The sequence below is a fragment of the Vitis vinifera genome, chromosome 13 (assembly GCF_030704535.1).
Source record: "Vitis vinifera cultivar Pinot Noir 40024 chromosome 13, ASM3070453v1".
Taxonomy (NCBI): domain Eukaryota; kingdom Viridiplantae; phylum Streptophyta; class Magnoliopsida; order Vitales; family Vitaceae; genus Vitis; species Vitis vinifera.
In genome coordinates, this window is record NC_081817.1 from 10,767,810 (window position 1) to 10,783,028 (window position 15,219).

Consider the following 15,219-nt stretch of genomic DNA (forward strand, 5'->3'; position numbering starts at 1 on the left):
TGGACCTCATTTCCCAACTCAACAAAGATGAATTTGTTAGAGGCCTTCCCAAAATAAATTTTCAAAAAGACAAAGTTTGTGAAGCTTGTCAAATGGGAAAGCAAATAAAAAACTCTTTTAAAAACAAAATTATCATTTCAACAACTAGACCTCTTGAATTGTTGCACATGGATTTATTTGGTCCCTCTAGGACACCAAGCCTTTGAGGAAAATCTTATGCTTTTGTTATTGTTGATGACTTCTTTAGATACACTTGGGTCTTATTCTTAAGTCAAAAGAATGAAGTCTTTTATGAGTTTTCAAAGTTTTGCAACAAGGTTCAAAATGAAAAAGGTTTTACAATTACTTGTATAAGAAGTGATCATGGGAGAGAATTTGAAAATATTGATTTTGAATACTATTGCAATGAGCATGGTATTAACTTCTAACTCACACATGGAACATTAAAGAAATAAAACTCAAACTTCAACAAGAGTTATCAAATAATTTGTCTAATCACAATTCTTAAAGAGAAGGCATTATGCAAATTTAAGCTTTAAAAGAGTTTCCACTCCCAAAGGACCAAACCTTACTCTTCCACAAAAATCTAAGTGTTATTTATTAGTTTCCGAATATAGTATGTTGAACTAATCTCTCCCCCCAACCTAGTTTTTTTTCAAAGCTTAGCAAACTAATCAACCTCCAATAGGCTAAGAACGCACCTCTTTTCTCACAATTTTTTTTTTCATTGTAGGAGTACAAGGCTTAAGGGTATTCTTTTCTAAATTGTCCATGTAACGGGGGTCCGTCGATGACTCCCAACCAATTAAGGTTTAGGGCATCAAGCTTTAAGGATCTTTCAACCACTAACTCCTCGGATTTTACCCCGGACTTTTGAGAATGAATTTTAATACCCAAGCACCTACAGTATGTTAAACTCCACCTATCCACCCTTGTAACGAGCATTGAGGTCGGTGACTCCCAACCAATTAAGGCTTAGGGCACCAGGTTTTAAAGATTTTCACCATATACCCCTCAGACCTTGCTCGGGTTTCAAGGCAAGCAAACATTTTGCTTTCTTTCTCTCTTTTTTTTTTCCAAAGACTCATTGGCCTTTCATAAGGTGTCCCAACACTATTAAATGAGGTCAAAGGTACCAAGTCTAAATTTTCCTAAGTCAAGAGGGAAATAGTTTTTCATCTCATACTCGGAACCTATTGTGCACAGTGTGTGGATAGCTTAAAGTGGAAGAACTGAGGTTGAATTCAAAAGAAGTTTCAACAATTCATCAAATTTAGTAAGCATAATACAAACTCTAAGTCAAGTAAAAAGACAAAAATTCAATTTCTCCCTTTTTATTTTGAAAATTTTTCCTTAATAACCATGAGAGTAGAATAAAAACTAAATAAAAAAAATTTTAAATTAAGCAAAAAGCAACTAAATTACCAAAATAACTTAGCATTATTAACAATACTTACTTCCTCAACTCTCCCCCTAACCAAGATGAACATTGTCCTCAATGTGACAAAAGCGATTGAAAAATAGGGAGGAAGTGGTACCTCCTGAGTGACATGGAGTCTGAGTCGTATAGGAGAAACCACATGTTTCAAAGAAAACATAAGAGTTAGTGAGTAGAGGAAATAGAAAAATGCTAAGTTTAAACAAAAATGATGTCTATATATGATGTATCATCAGTAATACATCTAATCATAGAATATAAGACATCAAAACATGGAGCTATGTATACTAATATAATATAAAGACAAAAAGTAAAGAGATGATCAAGTAATGGTAAGGTCCTGTGGAGCTGATGCATCTGTGGTGGCCTCTTGAGTGGGTTGGATCAGGACTTTGACCTCTATTTTGGTAGTCTCCTTAGGTGGCATAGTCTCCTCAACTGGAGCTCTCAAGAAAAATGGAGCTATGGGCTCTGATGGTTTTAGGAGGTTAGAAATGGAGTGAAAGGCTTCATGCGTGTGATCTCAGGGTGCGCAGGGCTCTCCTCTTCATATGCATGGTCGCAGGGCTCTGTTGGCATTTTAGCAACTTCCCTTGGCTTTGTAAGGTGTTTTTGCAAACCTCCCTCCATTTCGCAAGTCAATTTCGCAATTTGAAGGTCATTCTAAGCTTGGAGGTCATTTTGCAGCCATTTCGAAGCTTGGAGATCATTTCGCAGAAAAGTGGCATTTTCGCAGACCATTTCGCAGCTGCGAAATGAGTGTATGGGGCTTCGAAATGGCACTCGTGTGCCAAAGGGTGGTTTCGCAGCTGCAAAACATCATGTGAAATGGGGCTTTGGCTGCGAAATTGGGAGTTTTTATGCTTCGCAACTGTTTCGCAGCTATTTCGCAGCTGCGAAACGGCTGCGAAGCTCCAAAGCATGAAAATTCCCAATTTTGCAGCCAAAGCTCCATTCCGCAGGGTGTTTCGCAGCTGCGAAACCAATTTTGGCACACGAGTGCCATTTCGCAGCACAGTGACTCCCATTTCGCAGCTTTGCCATACAAAGCTTGGAGAAAAGGTGGAGGTATGTGTTTCTTCATCAATTCTTCCTTGATGACTATCCTCTGTGGTTCTCTTTGTACATTTACATCATAGCCATCTTTCTCTATGCTTTTCCCCTTTTTCTTTCTTTTGATTTCCTCCCTCTTTTCTTTCTCTGTTTCACTCTCTACCTTATGCTCTAACTTGCATGTGGGCAGATCAACCTCTTTACCACTCCTCAGAGTGATCACTTCTTTGACTTCCCTCTTTTGTGAAGGTTCTCCCTCCTTAGCCTCCATTTCATGGATACTCATGGAATTTTGATAAGGTTGAGAAGGAGAGTTTTCTTTCTCTTGCACTGTGTTGAGGTTGGCAAACCTTGAGATTGAATCTTGGAGATTATCTATCTTCTGAGATAGATCATTTTGCACTTCATCCATCCTTTTAATCAATGAACTCTCTACACTGTCAATTCTTTGACTGAGCTGAGCATTGATGGATTTTTGAGCTCCAACAAAGTCTCCCATGACCTTGCTAAGATTCACCATAGCTTGTTCAAGGCTTGAGGCTTGCTGTGGTGCTTGAGCAGGTTGCTGATATTGAGGTGGCTGTGGTTTCCAAGAGAAATTTGGATGGTCCCTCCAATTGGAATTGTAAGTGTTGCAATCACCAAACATTTCCCTCTCGGCTGGAATGGTAGGACACTCATCCACCAAGTGCTCATAAGATAGACAAATGGCACAAGGCATAGCTTGCAATGGTGTTTGAGAGATGGCTTGCACTGGTTGCATATTCGTCATTTCTAGCTTTTCCAATCTCCTTTCCATAGCTGCAAACTTTGTCCTCATGTCTATGACATCATTCAAAATATACATCTCACCCTTAGCATTAGGTTGAGACGTCATTCTTCCCATATCTCTAGCATTTGGTTCATCCCATCCTCTTGAGACTTCAGCCACATAACTCATGAAGTTCATGGCTTCCTCTGCTATCTCGTATTCAATATGACATGCACAACTAGCAAATTGTGAATTAAAAACAGAGAAAACAAAAGAAAACAAAAGAAAAAACAATTCAAAGAAAGAAAAAAAATTAAGGTAAACTAAAAACTAAATAAAAGGTATACTAAAATATGAATAATAAAGAAATAAAAAGAGTTAGTAAAAGGAAAAGAAAAGTCACCAAACTTGTGATGAAAATCACAAGTACTCTGAAAAGGTGATATCACTGTAAAGTGGCACCATCCCTGGCAACGGCGCCATTTGATTCATGCCCAATTGGTGTCTCAGCTGATTCGTGTCCAGCTAGTGCTCCTTGATTTAGGGAGTAATCAACAAAATTTATAACCTATTACACCATATACTAGGGTAGCAAAGAAAAAGCTACTATAGTATAGTGGCTTTAGGATCGTTCACTGGGAATGGGTTTTCACTTCACAAATGATATTAATTCAAAGTTGAATTGGTGCCTTTTCATTTCAAGGTTAGCTTTAAAAGAAAACATAAACATGTTTGAATGAAAAAGGTTCGGTTTTAAACTAACCAAAAATAGTAACTGATTTTACTTATAAAGAAAAGTGTTTCTTGGAGTTCAGATCACTAGGCTCAGGTTCCTCATACAAAAATGAGAGTTCCAGTCACTTATTTCTTTTCCTCGCATTAGAGAATTAACATATAGTTAATTCTCTAACCGGTGTTGTACAGATGCTTCCCATTAATGGGTTCAAACACTAAATCCCTTTCACTGATGCACCTTGCAATGGCTCATACCTCTCACCTAGCACTTGCCATTCAAGGTGATCTTTAACCTTGGATTACCAGTCAAAAGCTCGCAAGAGATAACTAATGGATGTCTCCTTGGAGTCCAAAAGCTTACCAAGTGTTGGCTATTCTAGAAAATCCTACCTTCAAACCACCTCCCAAAGGCTCGCAAGAGATAAACTAGTGAATCTCCATGGTCGGAGATCACTTGCCTTACCAAGTGTTGGCCCAGGTGATTTAAAGGCGTTTTAAGTTAACTAAAAAGATAAAAACCTTTAACGGGTCACACTTTCTCTTCATTAAAAACTAAAACAACAAAACTTCCAATTTATGCATGTGAAAACTTACCCGGCTTTCCTCACTCCAAGAGACGAAAAGCTTAGCCTCTCATCCTCTGAGGAAAAATCCTCAGAGTTTGGTTGGCTAGAAATAAAAAGAAAATGAAAATGAAAGAGAAGAAAAAACAGAGCAAGGCTCTGTATATTCTATATATTTATATATCTATATATCTATATCTATATCGTCGGATTACATGATGCCCTGAGAACAAGCTCCCGAGAGCTATATATAAAGAAAATTACAAAACAAAATATCTGAGGTTATTCACCCCTTTTCCAAACTTAATAACTAAGGAATCCTATAATTGGTGGGTTACAAGGAGAAAATGGGGATTTAGACATCAAAAATCTGAAGCAAAATATCCAAAAGTGTCGGTCGCAACTATCGGGAAGCTTCAGGAGAACACCCGTGCACTGTGCAAAATGGCTGCGAAATTCTCGCAACAAAAGGCTGATTTCGCAGCCGTGCAAAAATCTTCCTTCAGCTTGGAGTGATCTGCTTGCAATGGCTGTAACTCCTTCATTTCAACTCTGAATCGCACATCGTTTAAAGCATTGGATTGTTGACTTCCTGAGATTTGAAACGACATATAGCATGCATAAATTGGACTTCAGGAAGTGCTCCAAAAGTGGCTGACATGACTGTCATCAAAAAATGCTTCATGGCAGATTTCTCTTTGCTTCCCCTCCTTGCATTCCGGATTTGCTTATGGAAAAGGACTTCAAAGCTTTGGTTCTTCATGTTTTTGAGCTTCCAAAAGCTTTGCCATGGATTCCAAGTAACTCTCCTCAATCTCGGATTGCTTTGGTGATCAAAAAGCTATCAAAACACCAAAACTTAACACAATTTGATTAGAATTGATTGCAAGGGTCCTTAACATGCCAATTGAGTTAAAAGGTAATAACTACTACTCAAAAGTGTTTAAAAGAGTTAATTACAAGCTATGAAATAGCACTTTTTGAGTAGTAATCATATTAACCACAACTTTTCAGCTCCTAGAACTCCTCAACAAAATGGGGTAGTTGAAAGGAAAAATAGAACTCTTCAAGAAATGGCTAGAACCATGCTAAATGAAAACAATTTACCAAAATACTTTTGGGCCAAAGCGGTTAACACTTCTTGTTATGTTTTAAATAGAATTTTATTAAGGCCTATTCTTAAGAAAACTCCCTATGAGCTTTGGAAAAATAAGAAACCCAACATTAGTTATTTCAAAGTCTTTGGGTGCAAATGCTTTATATTAAACACCAAAGACAATCTTGGAAAATTTGATGCAAAATCGGATGTTGGAATTTTTCTTGGTTACTTAACTTCAAGTAAAGCCTTTAGAGTTTTTAACAAAAGAACCATGGTAGTTGAGGAGTCCATCCATGTTATTTTTTATGAATCTAACAATTCTCTCCAAGAAAGAGAGAGCTTTGATGATGATTTAGGCTTGGAGACCTCCATGGGAAAATTACAAATTGAAGATAGAAGGCAATAAGAAGAAGTTGTAGAGGATCCCAAGAAAGAAGAATCACCTTTGGCATTACCTCCTTCTCAACAAGTGCAAGGTGAATCAAGCCAAGACCTCCCTAAAGATTGGAAGTTTGTCATCAACCACCCACAAGATCAAATTATAGGTAATCCATCTAGTGGGGTAAGAACTAGATCATCCCTTAGAAATATTTGCAATAATCTTGCTTTTATCTCTCAAATTGAACCTAAAAATATAAAATATGCTCTAGTTGATGAAAATTGGATGATTGCCATGCAAGAAGAGTTAAACCAATTTGAAAGAAGTGAAGTATGGGAATTAGTGCCAAGACCTCAAAATCAAAGTGTTATTGGAACTAGATGGGTCTTTAGAAACAAAATGGATGAAAATGGCATAATTATAAGGAATAAAGCAAGATTAGTAGCCCAAGGTTTTAATCAAGAAGAAGGGATAGATTATGACGAAACCTTTGCTCCCGTAGCTAGATTGGAAGCCATTAGGATGCTACTTGCCTTTGCATGTTTTAAAGACTTTGTTTTATATCAAATGGATGTGAAAAGTGCTTTCTTAAATGGATTTATAAATGAAGAGGTATATGTTGAACAACCACCCGGTTTTCAAAATTTTAACTTTCCTAATCATGTTTGTAGACTTAAAAAGGCACTTTATGGTTTGAAACAAGCACCTAGAGCATGGTATGAAAGATTGAGTAAATTTCTTTTGAAAAAGGGTTTTAAAATGGGAAAAATTGACACAACTCTTTTCATAAAAATCAAAGATAATGACATGCTCTTAGTACAAATATACATTGATGATATCATTTTTGGAGCTACTAATGTCTCTCTTTGTGAAGAATTCTCTAAATGCATGCATAGTGAGTTCGAAATGAGCATGATGGGAGAACTTAACTTCTTCCTTGGACTTCAAATCAAGCAACTAAAGGAAGGAACCTTCATCAATCAAGCAAAGTATATAAGAGATCTCCTCAAAAGGTTCAATATGGAGGAAGCCAAAACAATGAAGACTCCAATGAGTTCATCCATCAAGCTTGACATGGATGAGAAAAGTAAGCCCGTGAACTCAACTATGTATAGAGGCATGATAGGTTCTTTGCTATACTTGACCGCTAGTAGACCCGACATCATGTATAGCGTATGCTTGTGTGCTAGATTTCAATCTTGTCCTAAGGAATCTCATTTAAGTGTTGTAAAACGAATTCTTAGATATTTAAAAGGAATTATGGACATAGGCCTATGGTATCCTAAGGGTGATAACTTTGAATTAATTGGATACTCGAATGCCGAATTTGCCGGTTGTAAAGTTGAGAGGAAAAGCACTAGTGGCACTTGTCATTTCCTAGGACACTCACTTGTTTCATGGCATAGTAAGAAGCAAAATTCGGTAGCTTTGTCTACGGCGGAAGCCGAATACATAGCAGTCGGTTTATGTTGTGCACAAATCCTTTGGATGAAACAAACACTTAGTGATTTCAATTTGATTTTTGAGCATGTTCCTATAAAATGTGATAACACTAGTGCCATAAATATTTCAAAAAATCCGGTACAACACTCTAGGACTAAGCATATAGAGATAAGACATCATTTTCTTAGAGACCATGCACAAAAGGGTAATATTACACTTGAATTTGTAAGCACAAAAGATCAACTTGCCAATATTTTTACAAAACCCCTAAGTGAAGAGCAATTTGTTGATATTAGAAGACAACTAGGGGTGATTTCTTTATGATCAAATGATTGCTTGATGAATTTTTGTTGATATTACTCTTGAATATACCCTATGATTGCATGAAATTCATATCATATGCATCATATAGAAATAATCCTAGGAAAAAGGTCAAATTTTGACCAAAAATCAAAATTCACGTGGCATTGGACATAAAAAATTGGGGATTTCAATTGAAAATGGAAGGGGGAGGATCACGAGACAAGAAAATGCAACAAAATTTGGAAAAATTGACAGTTGACCACGACCGTTGACTATTGACCGTTGACCGTTGACCAAGCAGTCGACTGGTTGAGGAACCGGTCGACCGATTCGTCGGGGTTGAGAATTTAAAACGCCCCCCCGCGCACTTCATTTCTCACATTTCCTCCTCCAGAGCTTGCCGCCCCTTTACATACCTGCTTTTAGAGGCTTTTTTGGGTTGGTTTTTGGTCTGATTGAAGGCTTGGGTTCATTTTTTGGACGGATTTAAGCTAGGGTTTTGATTTGAAACCCAAGGTTTCAGCTTTTTGGAGCGTCTCCTCTCTGCACTGCGCGCCTCAAGGTTGTTTCAGCTTCTTCTCCGTGCACCTAGGGCTTTGGGTTTGTGATTGCTCCTTCTCATTTGATTTCCTTCTCTCTGTGGACTCCTTCTCCTTTTCATTTCATTGGATGGCACCACGGAGAGAGACGGGCACCTCTAGGGCTCAGGGCAAGCACCCTGCTGAGGCATCTCAGCCCGAGCAGACAGAGGCTCGCCGAAAGGCGAGGTTTGACACGGCACTTTTCAGTTCAAATGAAGACTATCAGCGCTACAAGCAAAAATTTGCCCAGAGGAAAGTCGTCATAGGGAGAAGTGTCAATTTCTCCCAACTTCAGCACTTCGGGTTTGATGGGCTATTCGGACAGATGGGATGGCTGCCCGTAGTGACGATCTCTGAGCCGATCTTCTCGACTCTGGTGCGGGCTTTCTATTCTCGGGCGACCTACGGGCTTGGAGGACCCGTATTATCCACTGTGAGAGGAGTTGAGATCAGATTGAGTCCCGAGAGTATCTACCGCATTCTCGACATCCCTTCGGTTCGACCCCGTGTTTATGAGGCCAAGGCGTGGCCCACTGTGCCGGGATTCGAGCCTAGAGAGGCTGTTCAGAGGTTGTGCGAACTCGCCGATCCCCAGGGGATGGGCAAACCATCGGCTCATAGCTTGACCGTGACTAGCTGAGTCCTTCACCACATGATCTACTCTATTCTCTTGCCACATGGAGGACATCGAGACGAGGTCTCCTACCTCGAGGCTTTTATTGTGGACTCGATCCTCACCGGGAGACGGATTCACGTGGAATACCTGATGATGATGCATATGATCTCCTGCGTTGAGAGCTCGACACGAGTACTCCCCTACGGCTGCTTCCTTACCAGTGTTTTCAAGGATGTCGGGGTCGACTTGAGCAGAGAGACGGATTTCGAGGCCCCCACCAGCTATGACATGTATGATGAGCAGTCCTTTGGGCGCATGAAGTTCAAGAAGGCACCCGATGGCTCCTGGGTTAGGAAAGCCGAGTGATAGGCCCGAGGACAAGATTAGATACATCCCGAAGTCGAGGAAGAGGCCGAGATTAGAGAGATGGAGGATGGGTTGGACCCTTAGAGGGACTTTGAGTAGAGGGGGTGGCCCAAGCTTGACATTCCGCCTCCACATCAGTCAAAGGGCATTGATGTTGAGGCTACCTTCTCAGAGCCTATGATGACTGAGCAATCTTTCATAGCAGGCCCTTCATCTCAGCCATCATTTACCGAGCTACCATCTCAAGCACCTCACGTTCCTAATCATGCGCCTTGGATGGATGTCTCCGCTCAGATCAGCTCTCTTGGGACTCGTATGGAGGAGCTCACCTTGGTCCATGACTCTCGCTTCTACTCTATGGAGGAGCACCTAGATCAGTATCAGACTGGCGTCACTTCTCGGTTTGATCACTTCCAGCAGCGATTTGAGCTCATAGAGGAGCATATGGATCAGCAGCAGGCTACCTTTGACCATCTCAAGCGGCGCATTGATCGTATTGAGAGCCGTCAGGCGAGTCAACATGAGGAGATGATGGCATATCTTCGCTCTGTGTTTCCTCCTCCACCCCCTCAGCCTTGAGACTATCTAGATATCCCCCTTCGTTTCTTTTTTATGTTGCCAAAGGGGGAGATATTTATAGGATCTAGGAGCTAGACCCTCATGCATGTCATTGTTATCATTGTCATATCTATCTTATTGTACATGTGAGGTTTCCATATATATATGATATGATATGATATGATATTTTTATCCATTGATTTTTCGTGTTTTACATTGCTTATCGTTTGATTGATCTATGATTGGTTTGAGGAGGAGATTTTTTTCTCTTCTAGATAACCAAGGTTTGTCATCATCAAAAAGGGGGAGATTGCTAGCCCAAGGGTTCTCCTAATCGGGTTTTGATGATAACAAACCATGGTTAAGTGACTAATTGGTTTAAATGTTTAAGAATCTCAAGTATAAACTCGAAAATTCATCAAATGACCAAATGGATAAAAGATCGAGACGCTTGGAAGACTTGTGATCATAGGAAACTAATGTAAGATGAATGCATGAGTGCACTTAGGATTTTCATACGTTTCATGCATCTTAGAAAACTCGGTTTATTCTTTAAAATGTCAATTTCATTAAAACTCGAGTTTTTAACTAATTTACCTTAGGCAAAATATTTCAAAATTGGCTTAATAATTTACCTAAAGACCTTGTCTAAGTGTTAGAAAAGAAAGGAACCAAAAAATAGGTTTTTTGGGGGCAAAAAGGCTCAACTAGTCGAGGCTATGGCCAACCGGTCGAGGCTATGGCCAACCGGTCGAGGCTATGGCCAACCAGTCGACCGGTTGAGGTCGTCCGGTCGAGGATCGGTTGAGGTCGTCCAGTCGAGGATCGGTCGAGGGAGGTAAAAAATCTTCTCTCTCTCCTAGTAGCCTTCTCTTCCCGGTCGAGGACCAGTCGAGGTCAAGTTGAGGCAACGGTAACCTGTCATGCATTAAATGCTCCAACGGCTAGTGAACCGGTCGACCCCTAGCTCGACCGGACGAGGTTGCCTTTAGTTGTTTTTTACTCCCGAGCTTAGAAACCTATAAATTGAGAGCTCCACTTCATTTTTTGAGAAGAGAACACTTGCATTCAAAGCCTACCTACCTGTTATTGATCAAAAAGCTCTCATCTCTTTCATTGTGCATTAAATCACCACTTGCATATCCTTTAGTGCACTCTTGTTTGTCATCCTAACTTTGTCTTGTATTTGAGCCATCTTTAAGCTAGGTTGAGTGATTATATCTTGTAACAATCTGAGTGTTAAAGCCTTCAAGAGGGTTGAATCTTGAAGACGTTGTGTAAGAGCTCATTGGAGCCGGAATCCAAGTGTCAGAAGATTGAAAGCTTGGTTGAAGCTTCAAGTTAGTGGAACCCTCACTCGGTTAGGAGGTTGAGGAGAGTGGATGTAGGCAAGGAATGCCAAACCACTATAAACCCGAGTTTGAATTCTCTAAACTCTATCTCTTTACTTTGCTTATATTTTATTTAAATTTGTTGTGATTGAAAAGATTTTAAAAACCTGATTCACCCCCCTCCCCTTTTGGGTGTTTTTTTCTTAACTAAACATAGCCTTTGTTTTCTCAGATTGATTGCTATGCTTGTTTGGCTTGCCTCACTCTATGACATGCATACGATTATTCTGTATTTGTGCACTAACCTTGTATCTTATGATAATGCTCAGCTTGTGACTAAGGTACACCTCGTACTCGATTGTGTTTATCGATTTACTTGTTATCATGTGTGTCTTGCTTTCACACATTTGATCACTGTTCGGTATCAATGTTTAATCAATCAATTTCCATAATTGCTTCATCTTATTAGTAGAAACCCGTTTTTTAGGGACTTAGAGGGGTGCTACGGTCCTTACCGTACCTTTCTGATAAGTAACCTGACCCCCGAGCCCAAACTCGATTTTTCGTAGACTTGTTTTTCCTTTAGGAGTCACACTTAGAGTTTTCTTTCTTATTTTGTTTCCCCTTTGAAAATAAAACAAAAATAAGTGGCGACTCCAAGTCATTTTCTAAAATAAAAATCTTTTTCGAATAAAAAGCGAGTTCGCCATCAAGTGGGAACGCATTGAGCAAAAATGCGAGGTCTACATTTTTATTATGTAAAGAAGTATAAAAACATAGTAAAATAAAAAAGAAAATATAATGGAGCACAAATTAGATGAAAATCACCTTAAATAAGGATATAATAGAAAACATGAAAGTATGAGAAAAAACAAGTTTAGATGAAATTTAAGATAAAGAATCAAAGAAAATAAATTAAAAGTAATAATATAAAAATCATAGAATCTTCAAAACTATAATTAAAACAAAAAAATATTTTAAATTAACTCGATAATTTAAATTAATGATTTTTTATAAAAAAAAAATTACAAATGTTACAAAGAATTTTTTTTCATCATTTTTAATTCTATTTAAATATGATTTTTTTAATATTTTCTGACATTATGTTTATAAGGTAAAATATTAAAAATATATATTTCATTCGGTTTACTTGCAATAAACACTTTAAACATGATTAACTTTAATTTTATTTCCTATGTTTTGATTTTGGTAGGAAAAATATAAATGACATAGTTTGGTAAAAAATATTGATAATTTTTCCTAAACAGTTATTATATGTTGTTTATATTGTCTTAAGTCATTTGAAACAATGACACTAATGTGTTATCCATTTATATTAATTTGATTTCACAAAAAATGTAGTACCTAAATATTATGGTTAATTTTCCTTTATATGGGATGTAAATGTACTAAGAAAAAAATATTGTTAAAACTACTCAAACAAAATATGCAATTACAAACTTTGGATGATAAAATTAAAAAATTAAAATTGAAACAATTTTTAGGTGAAGGAATGTGTGGAGGAAAAGTGTCCAATCCTTAGGTAACAAGAAAAAAAATTGGTTCAAATTTGATTAAAATCTTGCATAAAGGGTAATCCTGTACACCCATTGTACAATTAGTACATTTACTTTATATAGTTAATATATTTGTCTTGTACAGTGAGTGTAACACCCTTGTACAGTAGTGCAAATTTCATACACATTCTGTGAGTTACAAGGAAAATAAAGAAGTGATTCAAAATCGATTAAATCTTTCACAAATGGTAGCCTTGTACACATTTATATACTTAGTGCATTTTTCTCATACAATTAGTATAACACCATTGTACAATGACACTATATATCACTTTTAGTTATGTGTCTACATGGGTATGTTAACTATATTTCTAATGGTTTGACTGAAAAAATGGTCAATAAATTAGGGTTAAATTTTTTTCCTCAAACATTATTACTAAGGAAAGTACTGGAATTTCCATATGAGAATTAAATAAAGTGCATGACATGAGTATACAATCTATGTGTGATAAGGAAAATGAAGAAGTAATTAAAATCTTTCACAAATGGTAGCCTTGTACACCCTTGTGGACTTAGTACATTTCATTTGTACAGTTAGTGTAACACCATTATACAATGACGCAATATATCTCTTTTAAGTTATGTGTCCATATTGGTATGTTAACCATATTTTTAATGGTTTAGCTAAGAAAAAAATGGATGAATTAGGGTTAAATTTTTTTCCCCAAACATCATTATTGGGGAAAGTATCGAAATTTCCATGTGGGAGTTAAATAAAGTGCACGACATGGGTATGCAATCCGTGGGTGACAAGGAAAATAAAGGAATGGTTTAAAATCAATTGAAATATTTTACAAATGGTAATTTTTTACACCCCTTATACACTTAGTACATTTACATTGTAGAGTTGGTAAATACCCTTATACAGTTGTACAAATTTCATATCCCCATAGTGAATGTGTGCCCATATGTGCATTAAACATGATTCCAGTAATTTGATTAAGAAAATGACGGAAAACTTAAATAAGATTTTTTTGTAAACATATTATATTTTTTATTTTTTATTAAAATAACTAATAGAAAAAATAAAAAAGAATAATCAATAAATAAAATTTAATTCTTTTTATTATTTTCATATAAAAAAATAGTATTAAACAATGTATTCAATTTTCCTTTTTATAAATATTTTTTATTTTTTAATTAAAAGTATTTTAAAAAAGAGACAATATAAAAAATAAAAATTATTGTTTAAAAACAAAAAAAAAATAAAAACTAGAAAAATATTTTAAAGCCAAATTCAAATATAATCTATATAATTTTTAACTACTTGTTTTCATTTTAAATGAGTAAATATATCATTCAACCCTTTTATATGAGAAAAGTTCAATCTATTGTATTATGTATCGATACAATCCATTTGTAAATATGAAAACATTTTAATTAAATATTTAAAATAAAAACTTTCTATCCATCTTCTTTCTCTCTTTTTCTTTTGCTTATTTTAATAAATTTTTAATTAATTCAAATCATTAAAAAAAAATTTTAATAAACCAATTTGTAACATTTTATATAACTTATTACCAAAAGTCTATATTCAAAAAATTATTAAAATAAGGAAGGAAGAAGATTAAAAAGAATTAAACTTTTTATTTTATAATAGTAAAAAAAATAAACTTTAAAATACTTTTTAGTATAAAAAGAAAAAAAAGTAAATATATTTATTTAAAATTGTGTTTTAATTATTAAATTATTTACTTCTAAAATGTAAAAGATAATTTTTATTTATTTAAATTAATTTTTTTGAAAGCATTTTCCAAAATAATTTTTGAATCATTAATTTAAAAATAGAAAATAATGCTGATTTTTTTAATTATTTTTAAAAGAGTTTTAAAAAACAATGAAAATTTAAAAAAAATTAAAAAATTAGAGAATTTTATAAAAGTGACATATAAAAAGTGATGATATAAAGACAAAAATGATGGATGTAAATCAAAGGGATATTTTTGTCTATTCCTATTTTATATCCTTATAATCAATTATGGGTTTTTAGAGGACATTTTATTAATTATCAAGCTAAAATGGGCATAAAGCACAATTCTTCTGTGTTAAAACACATCCAGCTCATCTCTATAAAATCCCCCGAAAAATTAAAATAAAATTTAAATGTAAAAGACCAAATTACCCTCTTCTTCAACTTCCAGCCATCACTCCTCCCAAACCCTAATATCATTCCCTCCGTTTTTTCCTCTGTTTTTTTTTTTTTCCTTCCCGTCCTTTCCATCTTTATCCCTAATTTTTTTCTTTTTCCTTTTTTTTTTTTAAAGCGGTCTCCCCCTAATTCTATTTTCTTTCCAATGTTCGAAAAAAAAAAAGGAAAAAGGAAATTTTGAGGAAGAAGATGAAGGGAAAAAAGCAAGGAATGAAGGAAGAAACGGAAGGAAATGGGAGGGAAAAGGAAAAAAAAAAAGAGTTAGGAGTTTTGGAGA